The sequence below is a fragment of the Salmo salar genome, chromosome ssa13 (assembly GCF_905237065.1).
Source record: "Salmo salar chromosome ssa13, Ssal_v3.1, whole genome shotgun sequence".
NCBI classification, from domain to species: Eukaryota; Metazoa; Chordata; class Actinopteri; order Salmoniformes; family Salmonidae; genus Salmo; species Salmo salar.
Window position 1 is genome coordinate 45,846,017 of NC_059454.1, and position 17,244 is coordinate 45,863,260.

Consider the following 17,244-nt stretch of genomic DNA (forward strand, 5'->3'; position numbering starts at 1 on the left):
GACAGGTCGCTCCTACCAGGTGGCGTGGCGAGAATCTGTCTCCGCACCACGCGCTCTCACCACTGGTGTCCCCCAGGGCTCTGTTCTAGGCCCTCTCCTATTCTCGCTATACACCAAGTCACTTGGCTCTGTCATATCCTCACATGGTCTCTCCTATCATTGCTATGCAGACGACACACAATTAATCTTCTCCTTTCCCCCTTCTGATAACCAGGCGGCGAATCGCATCTCTGCATGTCTGTCAGACATATCAGTGTGGATGATGGATCACCACCTCAAGCTGAACCTCGGCAAGACGGAGCTGCTCTTCCTCCCGGGGAAGGACTGCCCGTTCCATGATCTCGCCATCACGGTTGACAACTCCCTTGTGTCCTCCTCCCAGAGTGCTAAGAACCTTGGCGTGATCCTGGACAACACCCTGTCGTTCTCCACTAACATCAAGGCGGTGACCCGATCCTGTAGGTTCATGCTCTACAACATTCGCAGAGTACGACCCTGCCTCCCACAGGAAGCGGCGCAGGTCCTAATCCAGGCACTTGTCATCTCCCGTCTGGATTACTGCAACTCACTGTTGGCTGGGCTCCCTGCCTGTGCCATTAAACCCCTACAACTCATCCAGAACGCCGCAGCCCGTCTGGTGTTCAACCTTCCCAAGTACTCTCATGTCACCCCGCTCCTCCGCTCTCTCCACTGGCTTCCAGTTGAAGCTCGCATCCGCTACAAGACCATGGTGATTGCCTACGGAGCTGTGAAGGGAACGGCACCTCCATACCTTCAGGCTCTGATCAGGCCCTACACCCAAACAAGGGCACTGCGTTCATCCACCTCTGGCCTGCTGGCCCCCCTACCTCTGAGGAAGCACAGTTCCCGCTCAGCCCAGTCAAAACTGTTCGCTGCTCTGGCACCCCAATGGTGGAACAAGCTCCCTCACGACGCCAGGACAGCGGAGTCAATCACCACCTTCCGGAGACACCTGAAACCCCACCTCTTTAAGGAATACCTAGGATAGGATAAAATAATCCTTCTACCCCCCCCCCCTTAAAATATTTAGATGCACTATTGTAAAGTGGTTGTTCCACTGGATATCATAAGGTGAATGCACCAATTTGTAAGTCGCTCTGGATAAGAGCGTCTGCTAAATGACTTAAATGTAAATGTAAATGTTTTTCAGCGGCAGACTAGTCAGGATCTACGAAAAGATGAACGGAGCAAAGTACAGAGAGATCCTTGATGAAAACCTGCTTCAGGGCGCTCTCGACCTCAGGCTGAGGTGAAGGGTCACCTTCCAACAGGACAGCGATCCTAACCACACTTCTAAGACAACGCAGTTGTGGCTTCCTGACAAGTCTCTGAATGCACTTGAATGGCCCAGCCAGAGTCCAGACTTGAACCCGATCGAACATCTCTGGAGAGACCTGAAAATAGCTGTGCAGTGACGCTCCCCATCCCACCTGACAGAGCTTGAGATGATCTACAGAGAAGAATGGGAGAAACTCCCTAAATACAGATGTGTATATCTTGTAGTGTCATTCCCAAGAACACTCAAGGCTGCCAAAGGTGCTTCAACAAAGTACTAAGTAAAGGGTCTGAATACTTACAGTACCAGCCAAACGTTTGGACACACTTACTCATTCAATGTTTTTTTTCTTTATTTGGACTATTTTCTATATTGTAGAATAATACTGAAGACATCAAAACTCTGAAATAACACATGGAATCCTGTAGTAACCAAAAAAGTGTTAAACAAATCCAAATATATTTTAGATTCTTCAAAGTAGCCACCCTTTGCCTTGATGACAGCTTTGCTCACTCTTGGCATTCTCTCAACCAGCTTCCCCTAGAATGCTTTTCTAACAGTCTTGAAGGAGTTCCCACATATGCTGAACACTTGTTGGCTGCTTTTCCTTCACTCTGCGGTCCGACTCATCCCAAACCATCTCAATTGGGTTGAGGTTGGGTTATTGAGTCTAGGTCATCTGATGCAGCTCTACATCACTCTCCTTCTTGGTTAAATAGCCCTTACACAGCCTGGAGGTGTGTTTTGGGTCATTGTCCTGTTGAAAAATAAATGGTAGTCCCACTAAGCGCAAACCAGATCGGATGGCATATCGCTGCAGAATGCTGTGGTAGCCATGCTGGTTAAGTGTGCCTTGAATTCTAAATAAATCACAATAGTGTCACCAGCAAAGCACCTCACACCTTCGTCCCCTCCTCCTTGCTCCTTGCGGAGATCATCCATTCACCTACTCTGCATCTCACAAATTCACAGCGGTTAGAACCAAAAATCTCAAATTTGGACTCATTATGGGGTATTGTGTGTAGATTGATGTGGGGAAAAAACAACTTAATCCATTTCAGAATAAGGCTGTAACGTAACAAAATGTGGAAAAAGTCAAGGGGTCTGAATACTTTCCGAATGCACTGTATATGGCAGATGCTAAGTGGGTTACTTGGGACGACCCTAAACTAAACCCTAACCCTTAGCCTAAACCTGACTTTAAGCATAAGTCCTTACCTAAGCCTAGCCTTAACCCTTACCTTAGTTGCTTTACATTTCAACTTCTATGGGATGATGTCAGAGTTGGGGTTTCCCAAGCATCCCACTTAGCAAAACACTTTCTATTTTTTTCCAGAGTCATATACATTACTGTTCAAAAGTTTGGGGCGCCTTCGAAATTACCTTGTTTTTGAAATTAAAGCACATTTCTGTCCATTAAAATAACATTAATCAGAAATACTGTGTAGACATTGTTGTAAATGACTATTGTAGCTGGAAACTTCAGATTTTTTATGGAATATCTACAAAGGCGTACAGAGGCCCATTATCAGCAACCATCACTCGTGTGTTCCAATGGCACGTTGTGTTAACTAATCCAAGTTGATAATTTTAAAAGGCTAATTGATCATTAGAAAACCCTTTGGCAATTATGTTAGCACAGCTTAAAACTGTTGTATTGATTAAAGAAGCAACAAAAAATGGCCTTCTTTAGACTAGTTGAGTATCTGGAGCATCAGCATTTGTGGGTTCGATTACAGGCTCAAAACGACCAGAAACAAAGAACTTTCTTCTGAAACTCATCAGTCTATTCTTGTTCTGAAAAATTAAGGCTATTCCATGTGAGAAATTGCCAAGAAACTGAAGATCTTGTATAACTCTGTGTACTACTCCCTTCACAGAACAGGTAACAATGAACATAGTTAGTTGATTAGATAAATAACAGTCATCAGATTAATGAAAGTAAAGTCATGACACCCTGCATACAAATACCTTGATATTTGGGTAAGCAATGATTTATTGTTAACAAAACATACGACTGAGTTTGTTAAGAAACTAAGATTCAAAGTGGGCTTTTCTTTTTACAGAAACAGATCATGTCTCTCTCTAATCTGCAGGAAGCCACTAGGTGATTTCAGACAGTTTTTATGGGACCTTTTTACTGTGTCTGTTTTTTTTATTACTGTGTTTTGCTTTTTGTGTATTTTTGTGTATTTTTTTGTGTATATAAATGTGTAGTTTAATGTGTTTATTGTATTTTGATGTATTGTGGCGCTATACAGGTCGCATCTGGAAAAGAGACCTTGGTCTCAGCATGGATTTTCTGTCAAAATCAAGGTAAAGAAAATCTAGGAACTCTTACTCTTGAAAGTTGTAAAAGTACAATGCGCAAGGTGCAACTTCAATATTGGGTAGTGCATCATGTCAGTCATTGCATACCTTATAGAGCTATTTATAACTTGTCAGAAATGTCCAAATCAACTAGCCCAGGTTTCTTTGTCCATAGATTTTGTTGTAATGTTTGAGTCAGTCAAATATCACATGAATACAAATTAGACACAGCAAAATATTTTATAGTGGAGCAGTGGTCTAAGGCACTGCATCTCAGTGCTAGAGACGACACTACTGACCTTGGTTCAGCGGTCTAAGGCACTGCATCTCAGTGCTAGAGACGTCACTACAGACACCCCAGTTTGAATCCAGGCTGTATCACAACCAGCTGTGATTCGGAGTCCCATAGGGCGGAGCACAATTGGCCCAGCGTTGTCCAGGTTTGGCCGGAGTAGGCCGTCATTGTAAATAAGAATTTGTTCTTAACTGACTTGCCTAGTTAAATATAAAAATAACAAAATGTGTCTCCAGCAACAATGCTTGTGCCCATAGAAATAGGCGTGGTCACGTGCATGCGGGGCTGAGTGAAATGGTGGAAGGGTTTGGGAAAAAGTTTGGGAACCCCAGATTCAACCAGTGTGTGGTCAGTGGGTACAAATGTTTTTAAAAGTGACCGGGATTGCACAATAAAGTTGGGGATTTATTTCCATTGTTCTCCCAATTTTGTTGTTGTTGCATAAATACATGTAAAGTGTGGTGTACTGCAGGGCAGCTCTCTAGACCCTCTACTCATTTCGATTTATACCAATGACCTGCCACTGGCATTAAACAAAGCATGTGTGTCCATGTATGCTGATGATTCAACCATATACTCATTAGCAACCACAGCTAATGAAGTCACTGAAACCCTTAACAAATAGTTGCAGTCTGTTTTGGAATGGGAGTCCATTAATAAACTGGTCCTGAACATCTTTAAAACTAAGAGCATTGTATTTGGTACAAATCATTCTCTATGTTCTAGACCTCAGCTGAATCTGGTAATGAATGGTGTGGCTGTTGAACAAGTTGACGACACTTAATTAGTTATTGTTACCTTAGATTGTAAACTGTCATGGTCAAAACATATAGATTCAATGGTTGTAAAGATGGGAAGAGGTCTGTCTGTAATAAAGAGATGATCAGATTTTTTGACACCACACTCCACAAAGCAAGTCTTGCATGCTCTAGTTTTATCTTCTCTTTATTATTGTCCAGTCATATAGTCAAGTGCTGCAAATAAAGACCTAATTAAGCTGCAGCTTGCCCAGAACAGAGCAACACGTCTTGCTCTTCTTTGTAATCAGAGGGCTAATATTAATACAATACCTGTAAGATGGCGCCAGAGCAGAAGGCAGGCATTTTACGTGCCCCCAACCGATTTTGTTTTTTTGTTCGTTTATCTGCGTTGTTTGTAACTTCTTTTTTTACTATTTTTGTACATAATGTTGCCGCTACCATCTCTTATGACCGAAAATAACTTCTAGACATCAGGACTGCGATTACTCACCACGGACTAGGAGAATCCTTTTTCTTCTTTCACAACTCTGACGAGCCCGGGGCGGAGGATATACGGCTCCCTCGGGAACAGGCCCCGACCCCAGTGATCTGCGTGAAGAGGAGGTGGAGAAAGAGAGGCCGGAGGGCGGGCTGCCTTCTGAGGAGTCGGAGGCGAACGAATAAACTCCCACTCCCCTCAATTCTGTTAGCAAACATGCAATCTTTGGACAATAAAATGGACGAGCTATTGGGAAGATTAAACTACCAACGGGACATTAAAAACTGTAACATCTTATGCTTCACGGAGTCGTAGCTGAACGACGACAATATCAACATACAGCTGGCTTGTTATTAAACCATGTAGCGGCAGATAGAACAGCGCCGTCTGGTAAGACAATGAGCGGCGGTCTATGTAATTTTGTAAACAACAGCTGGTGCACGATATCTAAGGAAGTCCCGAGCTATTTGCTCGCCCGAGGTAGAGTTTCTCATGATAAGCTGCAGACCACATTACCTACCGAAAGAGTTTTCATCTATATTATTTGTAGATGTTTACATACCACCACAGTCAGAGGCTGGCACTAAGATATCATTGAATGAGCTGTATTCCGCCATAAGCAAAAAAGAAAACACTCACCCAGAGGTGGTGCTCCTAGTAGCCAGGGACTTTAATCAGGGAAACTTAAATCAGTTTTACCAAATTTCTATCAGCATGTTAAATGTGCAACTGTAACAGTGTAGGTTCCGTCCCTCTCTTCACCCCAACCTGGGCTCGAACCAGGGACCCTTGCACACATCAACAACTGACACCCACGAAGCATCGTTACCCATCGCGCCACAAAAGCCGCGGCCCTTGAAACGCAAGGGGAACAACCACTTCAGGTCTCAGAGCGAGTGACGTCACTGATTGAAACGCTATTAGCGCGCACCACCGCTAACTAACTAGCCATTTCACATCGGTTACACTGACCCCCCTTTTGACCTCCTCCTTTTCCGCAGCAACCAATGATCCGGGTTAACAGCATCAATGTAACAGTGTAGGTTCCGTCCCTCTCTTCGCCCCAACCCGGGCTCAAACCAGGGACCCTTGCGCACATCAACAACTGACACCCCACGAAGCATCATTACCCATCGCGCCACAAAAGCCGCGGCCCTTGCAACGCAAGGGGAACAACCACTTCAGGTCTCAGAGCGAGTGACGTCACTGATTGAAACGCTATTAGCGCACACCACCGCTAACTAACTAGCCATTTCACATCGGTTACACAACCAGAGGGAAAAGAACTCTGGACCACCTATACTCCACACACAGAGATGCATACAAAGCTCTCCCTCACCCTCCATTTGGCAAATCTGACCATAATTCCATCCTCCTGAATCCTGCTTACAAGCAAAAATGAAAGCAGGAAGCACCAGTGACTAGAACAATAAAAAAGTGGTCAGATGCAGCAGATGCTAAGCTACAGGACTGTTTTGCTAGCACAGACTGGAATATGTTCCGGGATTCCTCCAATGGCATTGAGGAGTACACCACATCTGTCATTGGCTTCATCAATAAGTGCATCGATGACGTCGTCCCCACAGTGACCGTAGGTACATACCCCAACCAGAAGCCATGGATTTCAGACAGCATCCGCACTGAGCTAAAGGCTAGAGCTGCCACTTTCAAGGAGTGGGATTCTAACCCGGAAGCTTATAAGAAATCCCGCTATGCCCTCCGACAAACCATCAAACAGGCAAAGCGTCAATACAGGATTAAGATCGAGTCGTACTACACTGGCTCTGACGCTCGTTGAATGTGGCAGGGCCTGCAAACCATTACAGACTACAAAGAGAAGCACAGCCGAGAGCTGCCCAGTGACACGAGCCTACCGGACGAGCTAAACTACTTCTATGCTTGCTTCGAGGCAAATAACACTGAAACAGGCATGAGAGCACCAGCTGTACTGGAAGACTGTGTGATCACGCTCTCCGCAGCCGATGTGAGTAAGACCTTTAGACAGGTCAACATTCACAAGGCCGCAGGGCCAAACTGATTACCAGGACATGTACTGCGAGCATGCGCTAACCAACTAGCAAGTGTCTTCACTGACATTTTCAACCTCTCCCTTTCTGAGTCTGTAATACCAACATGTTTTAAGCAGACCACCATAGTGCTTGTGCCCAAGAACACTAAGGTAACCTGCCTAAATGACTACCGACCCATAGCACTCACATCTGTAGCCATGAAGTGCTTTGAAAGGCTGGTCATGGCTCACATCAACACCATCATCCCAGAAACCCTAGACACACTCCAATTTGCACACCACCCCAACAGATCCACGGATGATGCAGTCTTTATTGCACTCCACACTGCCCTTTCACACCTGGACAAAAGGAACACCTATTTGAGAATGCTATTCATTGACTACAGCTCAGCATTCAACACCATAGTGCCGTCAAAGCTCATCAATAAGCTAAGGACCCTGGGACTAAACACCTCCCTCTGCCACTGGATCCTGGACTTCCTGATGGGCTGCCCCCAGGTGGTGAGAGTAGGTAACAACACATCTGCCACACTGATCCTCAACACAGGGGCCCCTCAGGGGTGCGTGCTCAGTCCCCTCCTGTACTCCCTATTCACTCACGACTGCATGGCCAGGCACGACTCCAACACCATCATTAAATTTGCCAACGACACAACAGTCTGATCCTGATCCTGATCACAGAGATCAACGAGACAGCCTATAGCCAAGAGGTCAGAGACCTGGCCGTGTGGTGCCAGGACAACAACCTCTCCCTTAACGTGATCAAGACAAAGGAGATGATTGTGGACTACAGGAAAAAGAGGACCGAGCACGCCCCCATTCTCATTGTCTGGGGCTGCAATGGAGCAGGTTGAGTGCTTCAAGTTCCTTGGTGTCCACATCACCAACAAACTAACATGGTCCAAGCACACTATGACAGTTGTGAGGCGGGCACGACAAAACCTATACCCCTCAGGAGACTGAAAAGATTTGGCATTGGTCCTCAGATCCTCAAGTTTCTACAGCTGCACCATCGACAGCATCCTGACTGGTTGCATCACTGCCTGGTATAGCAACTGTTCGGCCTTCGACCGCAAGGCACTTCAGAGGGTAGTGCGAACTGATCAGTACATCACTGGGGCCAAGCTTCCTGCCATCCAGGACCTCTGTACCAGGCGGTGTCAGAGGAAGGCCCTAAAAATAGTCAAGGACTCCAGCCACCCTAGTCATAGACTGTTCTCCTTGTTACCACACGGCAAGCAGTACCGAAGCGCCAAGTCTAGGTCCAAGAGGCTTCTAAACAGCTTCTACCCCCAAGCCATAAGACTCCTGAACATCTAGTCAAATGGCTACCCAGACTATTCGTATTGCCCCTCCCCCCCTCTCCACACCACTGCTACTCTCTGTTGTCATCTATTCATAGTCACTTTAATTAACTCTACCTACATGTACAAACTACCTCAACTAACCGGTGCCGCAGCACATTGACTCTGTACCTTCACCCCCCTGTATATATTGTTATTTTTTTACTGCTGCTCTTTAATTACTTGTTACTTTTATCTCTTATTTGTATTTTTTTAAACTGCACTGTCGGTTAGGGGCTCCTAAGTAAGCATTTCACTGTAAGGTCTACTGTTGTATTTGGCACATGACTAATAAAATGTGATTTTATTTGCATACCAGTCTCTCTTGACTGAGAGTTGTGGAAAGACTGACTGTGTCAATTCTTGTTTTTATAAGAAACCTTAATGTGTTGGAATTTCCAAATTGTTTGCATAGTCAAATTACACACAGCACTGACACATACACTTACCCCACCAGTAGTTTAGCTGTACCTTGTACAACAGTTACAAATACACCTTATGGAACAGCGGGGACTGTGACGAGACACACAAACACACACACAGGTACAGACACATACATACATACACACACACGCTAGAACACACACTCTACACACACGTACATTGTAATATTGTGGTATGGTGGTATTATATATTTAGTATTATAGATATGTAGTGGTGTAATATTGTGGTATGGTGGTATTATATATTTAGTATTATAGATATGTAGAGATGTCATATTGTTGTATGGTGGTATTATACATTTTGTATTGTAGATATGTAGTGGTGTAATAATGTTATATGATGTACTGTTTTATTTTTTATTTTATGTGTGATGTAAGTGCCTTAATGTGTTTGGACCCCTTGACAGCAGCTAATGGGGATCCCTAATAAATACAAATACTGATATGAAAAAAAAGTATGAAAATGTATGCACTCACTACTAAGTTGCTCTGGATAGGAGTGTCTGCTAAATTACTATAATGTAAATGTGTAACTGATAAACGCACACACACACTATATGTTAATGTTTTCAAATATATGTAAAGTATTTTGTCTGTAATGTCATTTTCGTTATATGTCGGACCCCAGTAAGACTAGCTGTTGCCAATGGAGTCGGCTAATGGAGATCCTAATACAATTGAAGTTGGATGTTTACATACACTTAGGTTGGAGTCATTAGGTTGGAGTCATTAAAACTCGTTTTTCAACCACTCCACAAATTTCTTGTTATCAATCAAATCAAAGTTTATTTGTCACGTGCGCTGAATACAACAGGTGTAGACCTTACAGTGAAATGCTTACTTACAGGCTCTAACCAATAGTGCAAAAAAGGTATTAGGTGAACAATAGGTAGGTAAAGAAATAAAACAACAGTAAAAAGACAAGCTATATACAGTAGCGAGGCTATAAAAGTAGCGAGGCTACATACAGACACCGGATAGTCAGGCTGATTGAGGTAGTGTGTACATGTCGATATGGTTAAAGTGACTATGCATATATGATGAACAGAGAGTAGCAGTAGCGTAAAAGAGGGGTTGGTGGATGGGACACAATGCAGATAGCCCGGTGAGCCAATGTACGGGAGCACTGGTTGGTCGGCCCAATTAAGGTAGTATGTACATGAATGTATAGTTAAAGTGACTATGCATATATGATAAACAGAGAGTAGCAGCAGGGTAAAAGAGGGTTTGGGGGGGGGACGGGACACACACACAATGCAAATAGTCCGGGTAACCATTTGATTACCTGTTCAGGAGTCTTATGGCTTGGGGGTAAAAACTTTGAGAAGCCTTTTTGTCCTAGACTTGGCATTCCGGTACCGCTTGCCATGCGGAAGTAGAGAGAACAGTCTATGACTGGGGTGGCTGGGGTCTTTGACAATTTTTAGGGCCTTCCTCTGACACCGCCTGGTGTAGAGGTCCTGGGTGGCAGGCAGCTTAGCCCCAGTGATGTACTGGGCCGTACGCATTACCCTTTGTAGTGCCTTGCGGTCAGAGGCCAAGCAATTGCCGTACCAGACAGTGATGCAACCAGTCAGGATGTTCTCGATGTTGCAGCTGTAGAACCTTTTGAGGATCTCAGGACCCATGCCAAATCTTTTTAGTTTCCTGAGGGGGAATAGGCTTTGTCGTGCCCTCTTCACGACTGTCTTGGTGTGTTTGGACCATTCTAGTTTGTTGTTGATGTGGACACCAAGGAATTTGAAGCTCTCAACCTGCTCCACTACAGCCCCGTCGATGAGAATGGAGTCGTGCTCGGTCCTCCTTTTCCTGTAGTCCACAATAATCTCCTTAGTCTTGGTTACGTTGAGGGATAGGTTGTTATTTTGGCACCACCAGGCCAGGTCTCTGACTTCCTCCCTATAGACTGTCTCGCCGTTGTCGGTGATCTGGCCTACCACTGTTGTGTCGTCTGCAAACTTCATGATCGTGTTGGAGTCATGCCTGTCCATGCAGTCGTGGGTGAAGAGGGAGTACAGGAGGGGACTGAGCACGCATCCCTGGGGAGCTCCAGTGTTGAGGATCAGCGTGGCAGATATGTTGCTACCTACCCTCACCACCTGGGGGCGGCCCATCAGGAAGTCCAGGATCCAGTTGCAGAGGGAGGTGTTTAGTCCCAGGATCCTTAGCTTAGTGATGAGCTTTGAGGGTACTATGGTGTTGAACGCTGAGCTGTAGTCAATTAATAGTATTCTCACATAAGTGTTCCTATTGTCCAGGTGGGAAAGGGCAGTGTGGAGTGCAATAGAGATTGCACTATCAAACTATAATTTTGGCAAGTCGGTTAGGACCTCTACTTTGTGCATGACACAAGTAATTTTTCCAACAATTGTTAACAGACATATTATTTCACATACAATTCACTGTACCACAATTCCAGTGGGTCAGAAGTACACTAAGTACACTAAGTTGAGTGTGCCTTTAAACAGCTTGGAAAATTCCAGAAAAGGATGTCATGGCTTTAGAAGCTTCTGATAGGCTAATTGACATCATTTGAGTCAATTGGAGGTGTACCTGTGGATGTATTTCAAGGCCTACCTTCAAACCGAGTGCCTCTTTGATTGACATCATGGAAAAATCTAAAGAAATCAGCCAAGACCTCAGAGAAAAAAATTGTAGACCTCCAGAAGTCTGGTTCATCCTGGGAGCATTTTCCAAATGCCTGAAGGTACCACGTTCATCTGTACAAACAATAGTACGCAAGTATAAACACCATGGGACCACACAGCCGTCATACCGCTCAGGAAGGAGACGAGTTCTGTCTCCTAGACATGAACTTACTTTGGTGCAAAAAGTGCAAATCAATCCCAGAACAACAGCAAAGGACCTTGTGAAGATGCTTGAGGAAACAGTTACAAAGTATCTATATCCTGAAAGGCCGTGCAGCAAGATAGAAGCCACTGTTCCAAAACCGGTTTGCAACTGCACATGGGGACAAAGATCGTACTTTTTGGAGAAATGTCCTCTGGTCTGATGAAACAAAAATAGAACTGTTTGGCCATAATGACCATCGTTATGTTTGGAGGAAAAAGGGGAGGCTTGCAAGCCAAAGAACACCATCCCAACCGTGAAGCATGGGGTGGCAGCATCATGTTGTGGGGGTGCTTTGCTGCAGGAGGGACTGGTGCACTTCACAAAATAGATGGCATCATGAGGTAGGAAAATTATGTGTATATATTGAAACAACATCTCAAGACATCAGTCAGGAAGTTAAAGCTTAGTCGCAAAGTATACTTCCAAAGTTGTGGTAAAATGGCTTAATGACAACACAGTCAAGGTATTGGAGTGGCCATTACAAAGCCCTGACATCAATCCTATTGAAAATGTGTGGGCAGAACTGAAAAAGCGTGTGCGAGCAAGGAGGCCTACAAACCTGACTCAGTTACACCAGCTCTGTCAGGAGGAATGGCCAACATTCACCCAACTTATTGTGGGAAGCTTGTGTAAGGCTACCCGAAACGTTTGACCCAAGTTAAACAATTTAAAGGCAATGCTACCAAATACTAATTGAGTGTATGTAAGCTTCTGACCCACTGGGAATGTGATGAAATAAAAGCTGAAATCGTTCTCTCTGCTATTATTCTGACATTTCACATTCTTAAAATAAAGTGGTGATCCTAACTGACCTAAGACAGGGAATTTTTACTCTAATTAAATGTCAGGAATTGTGAAAAACTGAGTTTAAATGTATTTGGCTAAGGTGTATGTAAACTTCCGACTTCAACTGTAAATGAAATCAAATACATGTACATAGAGTGCCTTCAGAAGGTTTTCACACCCCTTGACTTTATGCACAATTTGTTGTGTTACAAACTGCATTTAAAATGTATTACATTTTGATTTTGTGTCACTGGCCTACACACAACACTCCATAATGTAAATGTGGATGTCACGTCCTTACCATAGTAAGATGTTATTTTCTATGGTAGAGTAGGTCAGGGTGTGACAGGGGGTGTTTTTCTATGTTTTGTATTGCTATGTTCAGGTTCTAGTTTTGTATTTCTATGTTGGGTTTGTTTGGGATGATCTCCAATTGAGGCAGCTGGTCCTCGGTGTCTCTAATTGGAGATCATACTTAAGTAGGGGTTTTTTCCTCCTGGGTTGTGGGATCTTGTTTTTGTATTGCTCGGTGAAGCCTGCAGAACGTGACGTTCGTGTTTCTTTGTTTATTGTTTTGTATAGTGTTCTGAGTATAATAATAAATATTTATCATGAGCACTCAACACGCTGCACCTTGGTCTATTCCTTACGACGATCGTCACAGTGGAATCATGATTTTCGATATTTTTACTTATGAATTAAAAACGAAAATCTGAAATGTCTTGGGTCAATAAGTATTCAACCCCTTTTTAATGGAAAGGCTTAATAAGTTCAGGAGTAAAGATTTGCTTAGCAAGTCATGTAATAACTTGCATGGACTCACTCTGTGTGCAATAATAGTGTTTAACGTGAGTTTTGAATGACTACCTCATCTCTGTACCACACACATACAATTATCTGTGAGGTCCCTCAGTTGAGCAGTGAATTTCAAACACTGATTCAACCACAAAGACTAGAGAGGTTTTCTGATGCCTCACAAAGAAGGCCTACTATTGGTAGATGGGTAAAAAACAACAACATTGAATATCCCTTTGAGCATGGTGAAGTTATTAATTACACTTTGGATGGTACTGTTTATCAATACACCCAGTCACTACAAAGATACAGGTGTTCTTCCTAACTCAGTTGCCGGAGAGGAATGTAACTGCTCAGGGATTTTACCATTAGGCCAATGGTGACTTTAAAACAGTCACAGAGTTGAATGGCTGTGATAGGAGAAAACTGAGGATTGATCAACAACATTGTAGTTACTCCACAATACAAATTTAATTGACAGAGTGAAAAGAAGGAAGCCTGTACAAAATAAAACATGCAACCTGTTTGCAACAAGGCACTAAAGTAGTACTGCAATAAATGTGTCCTGAATACAAAGTGTTATGTTTGGGGCAAATCCAATACAACACATTACTGAGTACCACTATCCATATTTTCTAGCATACAGGTGGCTGCATCATGTTATGGGTATGCTTGTAATCATTAAGGACTGGTGAGTTTTTCAGGATAAAAAATAAATGGAATGGAGCTAGGCACAGGCAAAATTCTAGAGGTAAATCTGCATCAGTCTGCTTCCCACCAGACACTGAGAAATGAATACACTTTTCAGCAGGACAATAACCTAAAACACAAGGCCAAATCTACACTGGAGTTGCCAGTGAATGGCCGAGTTACAGTTTTTACTTAAATCTAGTTGAAAATCTATGGCAAGACCTAAAATTGGTTGTCTAACAATGATCAACAACCAATTTGACAAAGTTTGAAGAATTTTGAAAATAATAATGGGCAAATGTTGCCCAATCCAGGTGTGGAAAGCTCTTAGAGAATTACCCAGAAAGAGTCACACCTGTAATCGGTGCCAAAGGTGCTTCTACAATGTATTGACTCATGGGTGTGAATACTTATATAAATGAGATACTTCTGTATTTCATTTTCAATGAATTAGCAAAAAATTCAGAAAACATGTTTTCACGTTGTCATTATGAGGTATTGTGTGAAGATGGGTTAAAATATTTTCTTTTTGATTCATTTTGAATTCAGGCTGTCCCTTGCCCGAGATGAGGAGCCAACATGGTCATCACCGTGGACCCGGACACCCCAAGCCCCTCATAATGTTGGATGTCAGTGGTGGACCCTGTGTAAAAAATAATATCCTGGACAAATCCTGTCTTCACGTCACACATGACAAAACACTTGACCCCGAACCTGTGCCTTTTGGAAGGAATATATTGACAGAATGCCAGCCTACCCTTCCATAACATCAGGGACTCATCAATGCATAGGGCCTTGTATGGCACAAAGACCCTACCAAATGCTGATGTCAGGCTGATCAGAACATTTTTTATTTTGTGTAAAGGGTCATTAAGGTTGGCAGTAGCATTGTTGACGAAATGCTGCCATCGCAGCAGAACTAGGAAGCGGTCTTGGGAAAAGAGGGTGGCAAAGAAGGCAATTGCAAACATAGCATCTGTGCTCCAGTACTCTTTTAGGGAGTTCTTTTTTTACTATTCCCATGTGAAGGACTGTCACCAGGAATCTATACATTTCACTAATTGTGATTGTCACCCATTTAGCGAGTTTACCCCTCACTCCTGGCCCTCTAAACTCCTGTAGCTCCAAGGCATAGCGATTGGTCTCCTCTAATATGTCTCCCACCAGCTCCTCTGTCAGAAACAGCTTGAAGCACTCTGCCTCAGAGGGAAATGGCAAGGGGCTTTTCCCTCCAGACTGGGACTCATCAAAGCAAACAGCAGGGCCAGGAGGGGTGAAATGGCTGGGGGCTTCCAGCTACCACAGAACTCCTGTACTACATCCACTGTCGGTCTGCCTCCATCACCACCAGCATCTTCAAAGGGACCTGGGACTTCATCAGTGGACAAGGGGTCCTCAGATTCAGGGTTCTCAATGGCTACAAGGTTGGGGGGCAGCTCCTCACTGTCACTGTTACTGTCAGAATCTGATTCCTGACTTTCATGCTCAGACTTAATGGCAGAATTGAGAAAAATCTCCAGAATTTCCACATTTGTGAGTTGTCTCTTTTTGAAAGACATTGCTAATGCTACAGCTTAGCTCACTAGCTACATACATAAACAACAACACTGAATAGCTCAGAGTGGGAGTGAGAGGTTATGTGATTGACTGCCAGCACACGCCACTTGTATCAATAAATCACTATCAGAAAATGTTTTGTGTGGTAATTATTTATTTATTTACTATTTTATTCTCAAGTTTTCAAGTACTGGTAACAATCATGCCTTCCGATTCTATAACGGCCGTCGTTGAAATGAGACCAAGGTGCAGCGGAGGATGTGTTCATCTTGTAAGGTTTTTAATGACTGAAAGAACACTATACAAAAAGAAACCAAAAAGAACGACCAGCAACAGTTCTGTCAGGATACAAACTCTAAACGGAAAACATTCACCCACAAACCCCAAAGGAAAAACAGGCTGCCTATGTATGACTCCCAATCAGCAACAACGAACTACAGCTGTTCCTGATTGAGAGCCATACACGGCCGAAACAAAGTAAACCACCAACATAGAAAAAGAAACCTAGAACGCCCACCCATGTCACACCCTGGCCTAACCAAAAATAGAGAACAAAAACCCCTTTCTATGGCCAGGGCATTACAGTACCCCCCCCAAAGGTGCGGACTCCGGCCGCAAAACCGGACTCTAAAGGGGAGGGTCCGGGTGGGCCTTCCCTACGGCAGTGGCTCTGGTGCGGGACGTGGACCCCGCTCCACCTTCGGCTGGGCCCACTTAGGTGGCGCCCCTAGAGCGCGATCTCCTGTTGCCCAGACAGGACTGGAGGGCGACCCTGGCTGCGCCCGGCTGGCGGGCGACCCCCGAACTTCTATGGGATGATGTCAGAGTTGGGGTTTCCCAAGCATCCCACTTAGCAAAACACTTTCTATTTTTTTCCGGAGTCATATACATTACTGTTCAAAAGTTTGGGGCGCCTTCGAAATTACCTTGTTTTTGAAATTAAAGCACATTTCTGTCCATTAAAATAACATTAATCAGAAATACTGTGTAGATATTGTTGTAAATGACTATTGTAGCTGGAAACTTCAGATTTTTTATGGAATATCTACAAAGGCGTACAGAGGCCCATTATCAGCAACCATCACTCGTGTGTTCCAATGGCACGTTGTGTTAACTAATCCAAGTTGATAATTTTAAAAGGCTAATTGATCATTAGAAAACCCTTTGGTAATTATGTTAGCACAGCTTAAAACTGTTGTACTGATTAAAGAAGCAACAAAAAATGGCCTTCTTTAGACTAGTTGAGTATCTGGAGCATCAGCATTTGTGGGTTCGATTACAGGCTCAAAACGACCAGAAACAAAGAACTTTCTTCTGAAACTCATCAGTCTATTCTTGTTCTGAAAAATTAAGGCTATTCCATGTGAGAAATTGCCAAGAAACTGAAGATCTTGTATAACTCTGTGTACTACTCCCTTCACAGAACAGGTAACAATGAACATAGTTAGTTGATTAGATAAATAACAGTCATCAGATTAATGAAAGTAAAGTCATGACACCCTGCATACAAATACCTTGATATTTGGGTAAGCAATGATTTATTGTTAACAAAACATACGACTGAGTTTGTTAAGAAACTAAGATTCAAAGTGGGCTTTTCTTTTTAC